The sequence below is a fragment of the Lonchura striata genome, chromosome 1, assembly GCF_050655825.1.
Source record: "Lonchura striata isolate lonStrDom1 chromosome 1, ASM5065582v1, whole genome shotgun sequence".
Taxonomy (NCBI): domain Eukaryota; kingdom Metazoa; phylum Chordata; class Aves; order Passeriformes; family Estrildidae; genus Lonchura; species Lonchura striata.
In genome coordinates, this window is record NC_140703.1 from 29069021 (window position 1) to 29084722 (window position 15702).

At 39.9% G+C, this 15702-nt stretch overlaps 1 protein-coding gene across 2 annotated transcripts in view; it reads right to left on the reverse strand.

The window, feature by feature from the left end:
• Nucleotides 1–15702, reverse strand: part of GSK3B (glycogen synthase kinase 3 beta) — a 149203-nt gene that overhangs the window by 70063 nt on the left and 63438 nt on the right. The gene's annotated exons all lie outside the window — the stretch shown is intronic.

Genomic DNA, 15702 nt, shown 5'->3' on the forward strand with positions numbered 1-15702 from the left:
GCTACAATACTTCTTTCCTCTAGTCACATTTACACATCACTCTTTTTCCTTTCTCAATATGCAATCTGCAGCTACAAAAATAGAGGGCATTCCACTTTTTACTTTGATTGTGGGATTGCTAATCATATATGCTAAAAGAGCAAGAACTAATACACTAGACTAATTCACTATTCTTTACTAGCATCATTAACTCTGGCCAAGTTCAGGAATATTTGGGAAGAGAACTTTAGCCACCATACGTTTTCACACTTAAATGCACAAAGCTAACACCCACTTTGTGCAGTGTTGCTGTCAAAACAATGATTTCAGAGTCTGTGTTATCAGAGGGTCACATACGGTGTCTGTCACTACAATTAATTATTAAGGAACTCCACAAGAACCATTCAGATCTTCTAATGTGAACATGGCTACAAACTCTGCTTTTAATTCCTCTAAGCCATGTAGCATTAAAAAAGAGGTGCTACATAAGATGTAGTATCATTAATCCTATCAGCCCTGCCACCCACTGACTGAAAAAATACTTCGGTATTAGCCAGCTCTGTACAAACACGAGTGCCATCTCACACAGTTATCAGCTGGCAATTACCAAGCCAGTGGTTAAGGAGAAAGTAAGTCCCTCCCTGAGCCTGCTCGGCCTCTGAACAGATTAAAGCCTAAGACCATTCAGTACATACCAAGACAGGGCTATTCTATGAACAGAGAAAGTAAGAGAAAGCAAGGAGAGATCTGTGAGGCTTTCATGTAGCTCCTGAAATCTTATGGTGTGAATTTGTGAAAAAGGCTTCACCACATAACCTCATCAATGTGCCTCACATCTCACAGAATAAAGCATTCTCCTGGTAGGAACAGGAACTCACATATTCTCCCCTTACTCACTCTTTATTAAATCCAATTTTTAAAAAAAAGTCAGTCATGGCTGGGATTCCTGCGCTGGATAGCACAATTCGAACTACAGATCAACAGAATCCCCTCCTCTTGTCAAAACCACTGCTGGCCATGGGGTAGCTCCCTGGGCTTTACAACATGGGGCAGATTTCAATTAATGAGTGAAAGCAGGGAAGGGTCTAGATCCCACTGCTTACAGAATCACCTATTATGATAGAAAATTATTTTCTCCTGTTGCCTTTTACAGCATTTTACTATAGGACTAAACCTAACACTGCAGGTTCTAGCAGTTCAACCAAATTCCACCAGCATTTCATAGCCCAACACATGGTAAGTTATTTCATCTTCCCTTTCTCCTACTGATTGTGATATAGGAATAATACTTTTTATTTCATGGATTTACTGGAAGACACATGAATATGCTAAGCATTAATGTGCAAATATTATTTTGGTAATATCTCTACTAGCTTCTTAAAATACCCGTACATACTCTAAGTCAGGTTATTGCTTCATGTTTTTAGATAGTGTGTACGTGCTGATTGGATGCACTGGAAAAAAGAAATCAGCAGAAGTTATTCTAATGCTAGGCTGAAGTTATATTTATACTCTGATATCTCATCCTAGCACAAGCACAGTATCTGCCTACTGTGGTGCGTTCCACTTTGATCCATCTCCTTCGGCTCTCATCCTGACCATCTGCTGCAGCTGCACAAAGAGTGTTTCAAGAGGTGCCAATATCAGGGACAAGTCATAAACCAGTTACACAGTAACCTATATCTTGCATCCTGTGACTAGGCAGAAGAAAACATATCTAAACTGCAATCTTAGCCAAATAGTCACCTCAGCTATCTTAAAATCAAACTGATTTCTAATCACCACTCCCTGGTGGCGTTAAAACTGGAAATACTTGAACAATTGCAAAGCTCAAATTGGATATGGCAGGGGAACAGCTACTGATGTTCACATTCAAGAATTTTTTTTTCAAGTAGTCTCACTTTATCATATACTTCCCTGTACACAACCTTAAACAAGTAACATTATGATGTGGGCTATTAAATACCAGTGCAGAATTGCTTGGAGAGGAAGGGGAAAAATCAGATTATAACTGGGGAACCTTTAGTGAAATGAACAGTGACAGATGTCATGCACCAAGTGCAAGAGACAAAATGCATGTCTAAAGTTAATGCAAACTAAAATAATTTCAAAACACGCTGATGAGAAAGGCTGACAGTGCACATTTAAAATACAGGGTAGATGAAAACCTAAGGCTCATGCTTATCCTTAACTCATCATTTTTGTTTTCCAAGAAACACAGATGCAAAGTCAGACTCTAAGAGGAGGAAGTTGTTATACTTCTGTGTTCTCCCACCCATTCAACATGAAGGAAAGGGGTGAGTTTTCTAACTAAATGAGTGTACCAGGCCTGGTAAGCACTGCAGAAAGAAATACCCTTCAGCACCAGCCCTGCCACAGGAGAGGACCCAGCAGACATCTGTTGCCAGCAAAATGTGCTGCTGCAGCACACATTCCTTTGAGGAGCCATAAACCAATGGGACTATGAATGGATTACTCAGCAAATTTTCTGCAGTTCAATTTCTTTATCTAAAATAAATTTCTTTATCCAGAAGGCAAAGATTGCTGATGTAGACTGCTCTATGATCAGTGCATTTAAGCTCTCCACTAACTACTGAAACAAATGCCATGTGACAAAACCCTGTTCATCACTTATGGAGACAACTTTCCTAAACCAGACTGCCTCTTATCTGTTCATTATATTGAAGAAAAGTGGTTGCTCATCAAGGTTAAAGATTTGGTTAAAGATTGCCAAGACATCAGATGTATAAGTTCAAAGCACAGCCAATGAAGTTCATATATGAAAATTCATGCCTTTTATCCAAAGTTACATTCCCAATCCCTCAGAACTGTGCTAATGCTGCATGTGATATGATGCCACCAAAGCAATTGGTATCACATCATTTCTGTATGTATTACTACTGTAATCTCCTATTACAGACCAGGATAACCATCACTCCCTGCCACCATACACTCCCTTTCCTTCCAATCGAGGCATTTCTAGAGCTAAACCTGATGAATGCAGTTTGCATTCATCACTCTTAGTCTGATTCTTTGCCCTCTCCCTGCCTCACACCCTCCCCATCCCCTTCTCCCTCCCCTTCTTACAGCAGGGGATAAAATGACTGGCTCATCAGAGATGAGGCTTTATGTACTTGCAAGTTCCTGAACTGCACTAGAGCAAATGATGGTGAAAGGTTTTGTACAGGTCACTTTAGCATGACGTTGTCAATATAACCTGGATCCAGTTCAGAACAGAATGCCTCAGTTTCCTTAGCTGAAGGGCACGCTGGGTTTCGATTTTTATTTTTTCTTCTGAATCACCTTTTTAAAGTCTCAGCAAGGTTCTTTGAGGACTATGTTCAGTGCAGATGAAACGGGAGAAATTAGGAATTTATATTTTTGCTTTCCATCACACCAAGGACATGATCCAGTTATTTTAAACAGATGAAATTATGTATGTCTTGAAATTTTAGAGAAGATATCTTTTAGATGGAAAGGCAGGATAAGCTACCAGTCTACTTCAACAAGTACCTTCAGCATCAGACTTCATGCTTAAATCAAGTAGGAACAGCAACAAAGGTTAATGCTTATTTTTGCACTTTTTAAAGGAATTGTTATTATTCTTGGTGTAATACCTTCAAATGATGAAGCTCAATATGTTCTTCTATCAGACTGAAAAAACAGAAAAGGGAGCATAACTGCATGAACTGTGGCATTACAGATAGACAGAAGTAGCATGGGTAGATCCAAATTTCTCAGTATATACACTATTCCTGCTCTTGTATATGTCGTGATTACTGTTTCCCCCTTTTCTCTGCTTCTACCATAATCTTCTCCATTTTACCACATTTCTTATCCTTCATAAAGGTCTTCCCACAATGCAGAGCTCAAAGAGAAAGCCATGGGCAAACTGGGGAAGAAATCAGCTTCCATTAGGAGGTACAAAGAGTGCCTGGCAGTGATGAGCCAGCTAGTCTTCCTTCCCCTCCTGCTTCTTCCCACTTCTACAGCCAGAATGACTCATCACATCCACTCACCTTCACCTGCTGCACTGCTGAGCCTGCCCTGAGAACAAGCTCAGGCCCAAACCCTTGAGAGAATCAAAGCATTTTTCATCCAGCAGCAAAAAAACCCTTCATTCTGACCCTCTCCCACTGCAAGAAAAAGGCTGGACTCAAAGCACAGGGAAGCAGATACATGCTGAGAGGATTTTCAGTGTGATCCTAGACAACTACGCTTGATGCCGTGCAGAAACAGCTGCTTGCACAAAAACAAAGCCATCCCTCCTAAACTAAGCTCTGGAAAACTTACCGAAACAAAAACACTCAAGACCACAGAGGATGTCATTGAAATAGCACCTTGCACGTTACCAAGGGGTAGTGGGATCACAAACCCCAGTGTATTTAGCACATTTTCACTAATATTGTTACTAAAGCTCCCATCCTAGTATATGTGGTTTGTCCTAAGCTTAGTAGTCAGTCCACAAAGTAAAAGCTGTATCGTGTCTTCTCTAAAACCTCCTGAAGTTGTCTGACCCATTCCTCCAAAGATAGATTTCCAACTCCATCAATCACAAAAGTGCTTTTAACACTGTCCTGCTGTCAGAACAAGTATTACAGAAACACCTCTCACAGAACTGACTTTACCAGATAGATGACAATTCAGGCATTTTACAGAATAGAGGCCAATTCCTACATCCATCTTGCCCCAATATATCACACATACATCAGTGCTTAGAGGTAAAAGTAGTGCAAAAGGGGCTTAACTGAAGAAGCCTGCACTGGGAATCTGCCCATGCTGGTTATCAATAGCTACCCACTCATTTTTTAGGCAAGCAATTTAATGCAGAGATATATATCAACAGGGATCATAGTTTCCCTCATTTACATTTGAGGTGTGGATTAGGACAAACCTTCAGTCTTCTCCTCCTGTCAGTCATGGCATATTTACAGCACCAGCAGATCTAATTTGGGGTGGGCTCCATTTTTAGCACACCTGTTAGTCTCAAACTCATGCAATCATGACCCTTAATCCAAAAATACGGGACAATGCCAACAAATCAATACTATCTATTAAACATCTGCATCTATAACACACCAAGAGCTGTAATGCCACAACATCCACCACCCAGCTCCTGCTGTCCTATCGATGATTGTTAAATACTTGGAGTCCAGCAGGTCAGAACGTCCACATACTCTGTCCTGCTGCAACCTCTACCAATGTGTAACACATGCACAAAAGTAGTTTGGAGGGTTAGCAATTGTAGAAACACTTGAAACTTATAACCCAAAAAGTCCCAGAAACATAGATCAAATACTAATTTATATATTGCTGACATTATCAGATTCCCTAAGGAAAACAAAAAACAAGGGAAAAAGCTAAAAAAAAGAACAAAAAATTAGTGACAGCCATCAGCAGTTTACAGTTCAAATATAGAATTGCTGCTTTAAATACCCTCACCTTCCACCCCTTCCTTATATCTCTTCCTCCTTGCCATTCACAGGAATCCCAAAGGGAAAACCCAAAGGCAAAGTACCTATACGACATGAGAATAACGAGTGCAGGTGCACCGTGCCATGCAAGGGACATGAGGAGAGGAAGCTGCCAGGGGGTCCAAGATACAAAATGCTTTGTGTATGCACTTGTGTGCAACTCGGAGCACTGTGGCTGCATCATGCTCTGTTTTGCTACATAACCAGAAAGAAACAAAGGCTCCAAACCCAGCTACATCTTGCTAACAAGACCCACAGCACTGCCGCACTTTTTGCTGTTTTTCATCTGTAAAAATCTGATAATTAAGATCTCGAAGCAGCAAATGATAGAGGTGCACAGCACGGCTGCACTGCAAAGTGCTCCTGATACACTGGCCTGCAACACCCAGAACGAGTCACAGGCACAAAACGCTTGTGTCAGCTGTATTCTGTCCAAAATTTATTACTGAGCACAGCGACCTTCAGCCTTGGCATGGCTACAGAGCAGGGCAAAAAGTGTCAGCTCTGGATGCAGCAGCAGCAGGCAGGACCTGCCTGAAGAAAGCCAGGAGGCAGAGTGTGCTGGGCTGGAGCTAGGCCAGGGCAAGATGAAGGCACAGGGTTCAGGCAAGCATAGGTGGGGCCACCAGCACACTCCCAACCTGCAAACCCATGACTATTAACAGCTTGCCTGAAATGAAAGAGCAGGCAGGGGCTACAGGAGTCAAAAATATGCTTTCAACTAAAGATCTAGAATAATGAGTGAAACAAAATGTCACACAACTACCACAAAGGTGGGCTAGATTTCATTAACCCCTTCAGAACTAGAAAGATTTGAACCACAACCATGCAGTAATGAGTGAGCTGACAGGCATACTGGATGAAAATCTGAGCTACTAACACACACCTTGTTTTAACCCTATTAATTTCTTCTGTTCTATTACTGCTCCAAATAAACTCAGGCATTACATCCCTTCTCAGGAAAAGACCACATGCTCTCCAGTTCCTAACTCTTCCCCTAGACAGTCAGTAATGGCAAGTGCCACATTATGTCATCACCAGGCTGCTCTTTCCAACACAGAACACAGTCCTTAAGCAGACAACTTGATCTTCATACAGCTATTACACATAGTTTCCTATAACTGGAAACAGAAACAGCTTGTGTTCTTAAGAGATAAAACAAGCTTTGATCTTTCCTGGGGGAACAGAAGAAAAAAAAATCTGACTTTTCTTTCATTTTCTTCCTCTATCTCAGCAGTTAATTGAACAGTGGAAGACAAATTCATTAGCTTACTATTGCCTCTTTGGATGGAAGTGGAGTTTAAGAGCCTCTCTGAGACTTAATGCCATCTCTAAATTCCTTCCAGTTTTGGAAGCTTTAGACTAAACTTGGAAGACAAACTGATTTCCAGCATCACATGGCTTTTAGACCACCATCTGGAATTCACTACATTTTTAAGTGGTTCTTTTAAATACTCTGATCTGATGAACAGCTCAGTTCTACACTTCTATTCTACAGCATCTACTGTGCTCTGCCAGCAGCAGGTCCAGGTGCAGGAGGAATTGCAGTATACCCAAGATAAAAGTTGAAACTCAGAGAGATTGCTCAAGCCCATTAGAAGATTGAAATAAAGTGCAATAGAAGAAGAACTGAAAGGAAAAGTACACAGTAAAAGGCAGCCCTATGCTTTCAGAGATAATAATAACCATTCTTTTTCAGTGGAAGCACAGAGATCTCTGTTAAAATCCTCTTACAGTAAAAATCCTTTTTCTTTCCTAGAAATAGCAGTCAGATTTTTCCTCATGTTTTGATTTTTAACTCTTTAACTAAGAAGAAAGTTAGTATAAAAATGCCTTTAACATCAGTCCTCAGGGAGTCTGCAACATCCGTAGAACCTTACACCTGCAATTGTAACCAGAACAGGTTGCAATTAATCTACTAATCAAATAAGTTCAAATCTCCCACGGGCATAAGACATTTGCTGGGCTGCTAATCACTATGTTATTAAACATTAATGAAATGTTTTATTACTCTTGGCCTCCTCTTCTTACATATGATGTAGCAGATGTTTCATGCAAACAGATTCCAAAGGACTTGCAAAACAAAAATAATTTCTCCTCACCATCAAAAAAATTTACTTATTTAGGGAGCAGGTAAGTACTGCTTCCAATGTTTATTTTTCCTTTGTCTCAGGCCTATTGCTACATGACATGAAAAAGCCTGATGTTACAAGTCGTGCAGGGCTTTTATTTCAATCCATATGACTCCCTCAGACCTGAGAGACAAGGTTCAACTTAGAAGACACAAAAAAGGGAAATGAGCAGGGAGTAAAGGGAGAATGGAACTGGCAAGTGGAATTAGCCTTCAGATGATTATTTGCCAAGCAGAATTAAATTTTCAAGAAGTACAATTTCTTAATAATGAGCTCCCAAATAACTAAGCTTTTAACAGCATAAGCATCCCCTGCTGAATTCAGAGGTTGGGGAGCTCCTCCTCTAGGGCTGGGGAAATGGGAGAGGAAATTGGCCCAACTCCAGCATGAAGTTAAAATTGGAACTAACACTCCTTACCTTGTGCACATACACAATAAGCTATTCTCCCCAAATCCATGTTGGGTTCCCCTGGTTTGCCAAGTTTGTAATGAGCAGATAACAAAATTTATTAACTACTGCTATAACTAAGAAAACCACCACATGTGAATACCAGGTCCAAGATAAACCTAAAATAATAAATACCCTACCAAATTTCAGATGGTAGCCCCACATATAAGAATGTTTCAATGCTCCTTCATAGTTTTATATATAAAACCAAATCAAGCTTCCCCAAATACATATCTTCATATTAAAAGGCAACAGCACATTCTTCCCAGAGCTGCAGAATAATTTCACCACTTGACTCTTTCTAGATACAAACAACCTATCATACACTTGGAAAGGAAAAGCCAGCTATGTCAAAGTACATGTTTACTATAAGCTGTTGAAGAATTAGTGTTCCAAGTTTGAGAAAACAGGTTATCAGACTTAGTGCTTAAGGGTTTTTTCCTTAGTCCACATTGGAGTTTTTCAAACATTGTCCCATTTTTCAAGAAATCATTTCCTTCAGCAAAAGGGTGTCACATCACTAAAATGAAAAGATTAGGAAATCTTCACATTCACTTCTAGCCTAAACTGCCCCAAAAGCAAAAGTACAGAGAAAAGCAAGTTTTAGTAACTATTTGCATAACAAGGTGTGCTTTTTAATGACATATTTAAAAGCAGAGACATGGCACTATGATTAAATTCACAACTTAGTCACACTGAAAAGGAGTAGAGATCTCCAAAAAAAAAAAAAAAAAAAAGAAAGGTGCAGAAATAAATTCTCATATGTCAGGTGAGCACCATGAATTTAAAGTAGCACGCTTTTAGGATATTTCAAGACGCTACACTACCATGTCATGGGCTTCCAGTTTCAGAGTTTCTCAAGCACCAATATAGGGCAGGGGCAACCTAATTACCATGAAGCCCAGTCCTTCTTCCCCCAGTACATGCAAAAATCATAGAATCTCAGAATGGTTTGGGTCAGCAGGGACCTTTGAGATCAAGTAAGTCCAACCTCTAATGGGCAGGAACATCTCCCATTAGACCAAGTTACTCAGAGCCCCATCCAACCCAGCCTTGGACATTTCTAGGAATGAGGCATCCAGTTTCTCTGGGCAGCCTGTTCAAGTATCTAACCACTTGCACAATGAAGAATTTCTTTTTAACATCTAATCTAAACCTAATCTCTTTTAGTTTAAATCCATTACTCCTTGTCCTATCATACATGCCCTTGTAAAAAGTCCCTCTCCATATCTATTAGAATAGATCTTATGTAAGCAAGACCTCCTTCAGGTGCTGGTAAGGTGCTCTAGGATCTCCCTGGAGCCTTCTCCAGGCTGAACAGCCCCAACTCTCTCAGCCTCTTGTCATAGGAGAGCTGGTAGCTTTATGAGCATCCAGACTTCCATCTTGCTTCCAGAATAAAATGAGAACTTGCACATAACCCTTTAGCAAGTAAATGGAAGAGAACTGCTGAAAACAAGAGACTGAGGGAACAAAGATGATTTGGTCAGACCAATCATCTTGGCATGACTTAATCCAAAGGTTGATCAGCAGCCATCATCAGATGCTTCCAAGGAAGTTCCTACTGGAACCCTAAAACCTAAAGACACGGACATTTAACTTCTCTTTACTGAACCTGTAAGTTGTTTCTAAAAATGCAACTGTAGAAGATAAAAGGCTCAATGTAAGTCAATCACAAATTATGTCAGAAATTGTTTCCTACACCGCCTAGCACCTTTTCAGTGGACCATACATTCTTCTGTATTTAACACAGGGCTAGACAGGATTCTCATAAGCTAATTCATTAAGACATCCACTGTCAGTAATAATGCAAGTGGCAAAACCTTCCCTGACTTTGCCAAATATTTCCCACTAGATCTTATTTTCATTGTTTAAGAAGATCTCCCACTACACACATCAAGCAAAACAGATATGCTGTGGAGATGACCAGGAGTTGAGTAATGATCCTGCGCCTCTACTCAGCTTTACTGAGGCCACACTTGGAGTGCTGTGTCCAGTTCTGGGCTCCTCAGTCCAAGAGAGACATAAAGCTCCTGGAGTGGGTTTAGCAGATGGCAACAAAAATGATGAAAGCACTGGAGCATCTCACTTATGAGGAACAGCTGAGGGGTCTGGGCCTGTTCAGCCTTCAGAAGAGAGGACTAAGAGGGGACCTCATCAGTGTAATTACCTGAAGGGAAGGTATCAAGAGGATGGAGCAGGCTTTTCTTGGTGATGACAAACCATAAGACAAGAGACAATGAGTACAAACTGATGCATAGGAAATTCCACCTGAAATGAGGGAAGAACTTCCTTACTGTGCTGTTAACCACGCACTGGAAAAGGTTGCCCAGAGAGGTTACAGAGTCACCCTAACTAGAGATACTCAAGAATCATTGGAAGCAATCCTATGCCATGTGGTCTGGAATGACACTGCTCCAACAGGGATGCTGGAACAAATGACCCACCTGTGGTCCCTTACAATTTTGCCCATTTTGTGATTCTGTGAATTAATTTCCTTGCCCCACACCTAACCAGTGGAAATATCTTTTTCACATTTTGTTGAAATCAAACTTTCTACAAAGGATGCCAAGACCCTTTTACATTCAAAATCACAACAGTATGAAATAATGAAGATTACTGTCTGCTGAGGATGTGATACTGTCTGCCTTGCTTATGTAAGCAACACAGTATTGCTCCCTACACATTCTGCACACAAGGTTAGGTTAAAACAAGAGTCACTGTATCTTTTGCTCACTGTCTACTTACATTCACGAAAATGCAAATAAATTTTAAAGGCGAATCAGTCAAAACTTTCTATACTGTTTAATCGGACAGCTAAATTCAGAAAGGTCTCAGACACATGTATTTCTCTTGGAAAGCTCATTATCTACTCAAGAAGTCAGCTACAGCATTATCATCCACAAGCAGATCTGTGCAGACAAGCCAGTAGGACAGCATGCCACAGCTCTGTGCTCCACCAGGAAGAGACTTCCTACTACCACCTGCACATAGCATTGTGCTTTTGGACTGTGTACAGGCTGCTCCCACTAGCAAGGAGGATTCTTTCCAAGAGATATTCATCAGTTTAAACCCAAACAAGAGTCCTTGCACTGTTTATCCTTCCTGCTAATTGATGGCCTTCATGCTACCACAGAAATTGTTCAATGAATACACTGACTCTGTTATGCCTCCAACACTCCAGGCAACACTCAACATGCCCTAGTTTTTCCTATGTCTCATACTGCTTTCTTGTCCTACTAGATCTGTTAGCCCTGCATGAAAGCAGATAACCTTTATGCCTGTTATGCAGTTACAGAAACAGAGTCATTGCCTACCAGGAAATCCAGCATACTATCTGCAAACATGTCCTTTCTTGCCCTTATGTTGACTTAATTAAAAAAGGGGGGGGGAAAAAGGCACCAAGTTCTTGAGTATTTGCTGTGGCTCTTCATATGCTGACTCCACTCAACCTGTTGTGGTTCCCTGCACACTAGGAAATAACATTTCCATTCCAAACGTTCTCATACTCCTGTGCTTTTGCAGATATCTAAATGACAAGTAGACAGGGTTAATAAATCCAGTATAATCAAGGAAGCTCCAGGTCTCACAGACAGGCAGTTCTAGTACAGGTTACTGTGATACATGATCAGAAGAATCTAACCTAGAAAGAATATGGAACTACTTTTTTAAAAACTACAGAGTTTCTAATACCATTGCTTCAGCTAAAGATGATTATCTGTTGTTATAAGCTGTTACCAGCTTCTAATTTTATAACTCAGAATTGCTCACTATTTATAAAGTATGTTCAGCAGGGCACTACAAAGTAAGGAAGTATTATCCTCATTTTTAGGAATTCTTCAAAAGCTGTGCTCACCTTAGTTCTTCTTAGCTCTACATCCTGTTACGCTTGCCAGACTTCATCTGAAATTTGCTTACAAAGTTGTTCAGCATCAGAAAACAAAGCAAGTCCATCCACATAAGATACTGAACTAAATCTTAATGTTCTCTAGCCCATGCACTGCACTCTGGAGTAACAAACTGCTATGTCCTCATTTCCACACCGGCACACTTGCTACTAATTCCCATGATAGTCAGCAACACATCTTTTGAAAGGTTCCTCTATTATTTAACAGCAAACCTGAATTTTCCACTAAAGTGCCCACAGGCAATGTCAACATCCACTATGAAGTTTTACTCTAAAACAGAAAAAAAATATAAGAGAGTGAAAAACCCTCTTCTGTCCACTTGCAGCAAAAGCAGTGCATCCGGTGGACAGCTCAGTGAATAGTAGTCATGCCTCACTGCAACACCCATGTAAGTTGCCATGTCCCACTTTAGGGACTAAAGAGCCTGCAACCAATTACTTCATTTATAATCAATCAACATGCCTACAGTGTTAAACTCATCTGGTACAAATGAGATGCCTCTGCTCAAGCCCAAAAAACTTGGTACAACCTTCATGACTCAATGTGCCTGCTGAGATTAAAGGAAGATGAATGCAAAAGGGCCTGCCAACTCAGTCTGATAAGCAGATCCTTGGACAAATCTTTGAATGAAGAAAAAAAGAGGATGAATCTTTAAAAGACATCAAGTTATAGAGTCTGTCTTCATCATTTGACAAAGCTTAGGAGGGAAAACAAAGAGCTTTTTGTGACAAAATGATTTTTGAAATTAAAAAAACCACTGAAATTAGATCCAGCTGTTGTTTTCCACATGCATTGTTATGCTTCAGTGATTCAGAGTGGATGTTTGTATTTTGAATAGTTAGCTCAGGACCTAAGCAGTCTAATCACCATGACTGCGGCTTTCAAAGGAACAGCATAAATGAAGATGTGAAATAAGCACCTTTGTTGGGCCTGTAACAATTAGACCTGGCTTCAAATCTTAGAAGAACTAGAGAATATACATGTCTGTAGTCTGCTTATTTGCATCATGACACATGTAAGAGCATCCATTACTCATCTCAGTTCACTGTACTAAGCACTACACAAACAAAAACCCACCCTGAAGAAAGCAGACTGCCTTCTCCTTAGTTAAAAGTCTGTAACATATTTAAAAATACGATAAACATCACACCTTACATTTCACCATAAAAGAAGAGTGAGTCCTTTCTTTGCTCCTGGCCAAAAAAACATTACAAATGCTCAACAACATTTCCTTGACATCACTCACTGTATTTTAAAAGAAGTATCAATACCATGCCAAAGCATCAAGGACTGTAATTAGAATGTTCCTTAATAAGTTTCTCATTGCCTTTCCAGAAACATTTCTTATTTTTGGGTTATTACATGATACAACCCTTACAAAACCACTCAAAAAAAATCAGATTAATTTTTATTTCCTGTGGTAGATCATACATGACAGTCTAGGTCATCCAACAAAACCTCAGTCTACACTATCCTTCAAGTTTAATCTACCAGTGCTCCAAATGGACCATATTTCACTGCATAATGCAGACAGAAAATGTGATGGAGAAAATGAAGTGGAACAAAAAGCCCAAACAAGCTTTCCTCAAAAACATGCAAAGTAAAGTAGCAGAAAAGTAATTCTTTGTATTGTGTAGGCCATTAACAATTCTGTTGGTCACAAACATCTCACCTTCTCAGTCTTCAGGGACCAAGAAGTATCCAAGTCACACGAAAAAGATGGCAGCATTGCTAATTTTAGAATATGCCCAACAGTATGAACTGTTTCTGTACTTTAGATGCTTGACAAAATATTTAAAAGAGCTTCCTTTTATTATTTCCCATGTCTTGGTACTACTTTTTCCAAGAATCAATGGGTGGTGCAAATATTGCCTTTAGCAGCAAAGAAAACAATTACCCATTAAATGGCTCTCCAAGTATTGAACACTTCCCGGAAGGAGCATGCCATTTGGTTATAAAGGGTCAGGTCTACTCAAGAAAACAAATGGAAAACAAAAATTATACCCATTTTCACATTTACTTAAACCTTCCTCACTTTGTTTGCTGACTTTGCGAGTTAATCCTCTTCAAGAAAGAGACACAAATTAAAAAAAAAAAACTCAATTACAGCTCAATTAAAAGGTTTTAAACAGAGCCAAAAGGGTTGAAGTACAGCACAGTGCCGGAGGGTAGGGCACAGCTGTCTTGCTGACACAAATGTGAAGATCTGTCTCTCTTCTTTGCTTCAGGAAGCCTCCCCTGAGCAGCAGGTGGATCTCTTCTGTCCCTTCTATGACTGGCATTTTATAGGTTAACCCTTCTTTTCCCCCCAAGCCTAATAGCTGCCACAGCAAGATATTTGAATTACAAATACTGAGTTCAAAAAGGACACAGAGTTTGCCACTGCCTGATTTATCAGCCATGCATTTTAAAGACAAACCCCCCCAGTATTCCCTGGCCAAAACTGAAGATAAATTATTTAATGATATATTCAAATCATGCTCGATGACTAGAATGTTGCACCAAAGATAATTTAACCAAGTAAAAATTTCATAAGCAAGTGAGAGTCACAGGTAGGTAATGTTGCTAGATATAAAGACTGTTTAAGCTAAATCTTCCACAACAGGCAATCTCGTGACTCCAAAAGAGGGACCAAAAGAGAATACATAATGGTACATCCAAGAGCCTTGAAGTATCTGCACACACCAAGAATCCAAGCAGTCTCAAAAGCACCATTTTTATCCCATCAAGCAAATCTTCTATTTATAGTCTACACAATACTCTTTTCCCTAACTAGGAGACAGGTGTGGAAGGTTCTCCTGGGACACCATTTCCATCCAACACCTGCATTCATGCCCAAGCTCTCTATAGCAGCAGCACTACCAAGCTCTCAAGAGCATTAGATGAGCCTGCTCTCTGCCTGATCATTTCAGCATCTCCTCTAAGAAGAAAAAGATAAGACTAGCTTAGAATCCATATACAGCCTCATACACAGTCGACCACTAAATCTCTGAGCTTGAGAAGGACTTCAGGAATTTTACTATGACTTTTTAATTGTCGAAGTTCAGGCTCCATTCACAAAACAATGACTGCCCTCAATTATCCACTTGGACTGGTTGCACACTTAGAAAGTCTACTCCATTGCCACTCTAAGACTGTCAGCCATTAAATATTTTGATTTCAGGTAAGAATGAGACCACCCAAATCTGCTCCACCAGCCTGTAATCTGCCAGTCTCGAAAATGGAAAGACATGGAGACTCCTCAGTAGTGATCCTGAAAGGCTATCAAAGATCCCTCCATAAGACACTATGAAATGAAGAACATTAAAGCCAATTTTTACCTTTCTTACACAGACTTACAAATCATACCATAATCAAGGCTCCCTTTAATTAGCAGGTGTGACCCAGACTTAAAACCAATTTATAAATATAAAATGGAGAAGTGATTCCTACTGCATGCAGAGTTTCTGTTTTTCTATGCCAGTCCTTCTCAGGCACTTAGAGGCAGCAATGTTAAAAAGTCAAAGGAAAGGAAATTATCTTTCAAAATAGAACTTAATTTGACCACAATCAGGAATTCTGCATGTCCAAGTACACTCTCACAGTTATAATATGCTGTCAGTATGTGGCTGAGTTACAGCTATTCATGTGCTTTAAACTATGCATTTCTATACCTTGGTGGGTTTGGAATACTTTTAAAATGCACTTTCCATTCCAAATGTTGTTATTTAAGAATAGCATCCATTTAACCTGTGTCTCTCAAAACAGGCTCTAGCTAATTT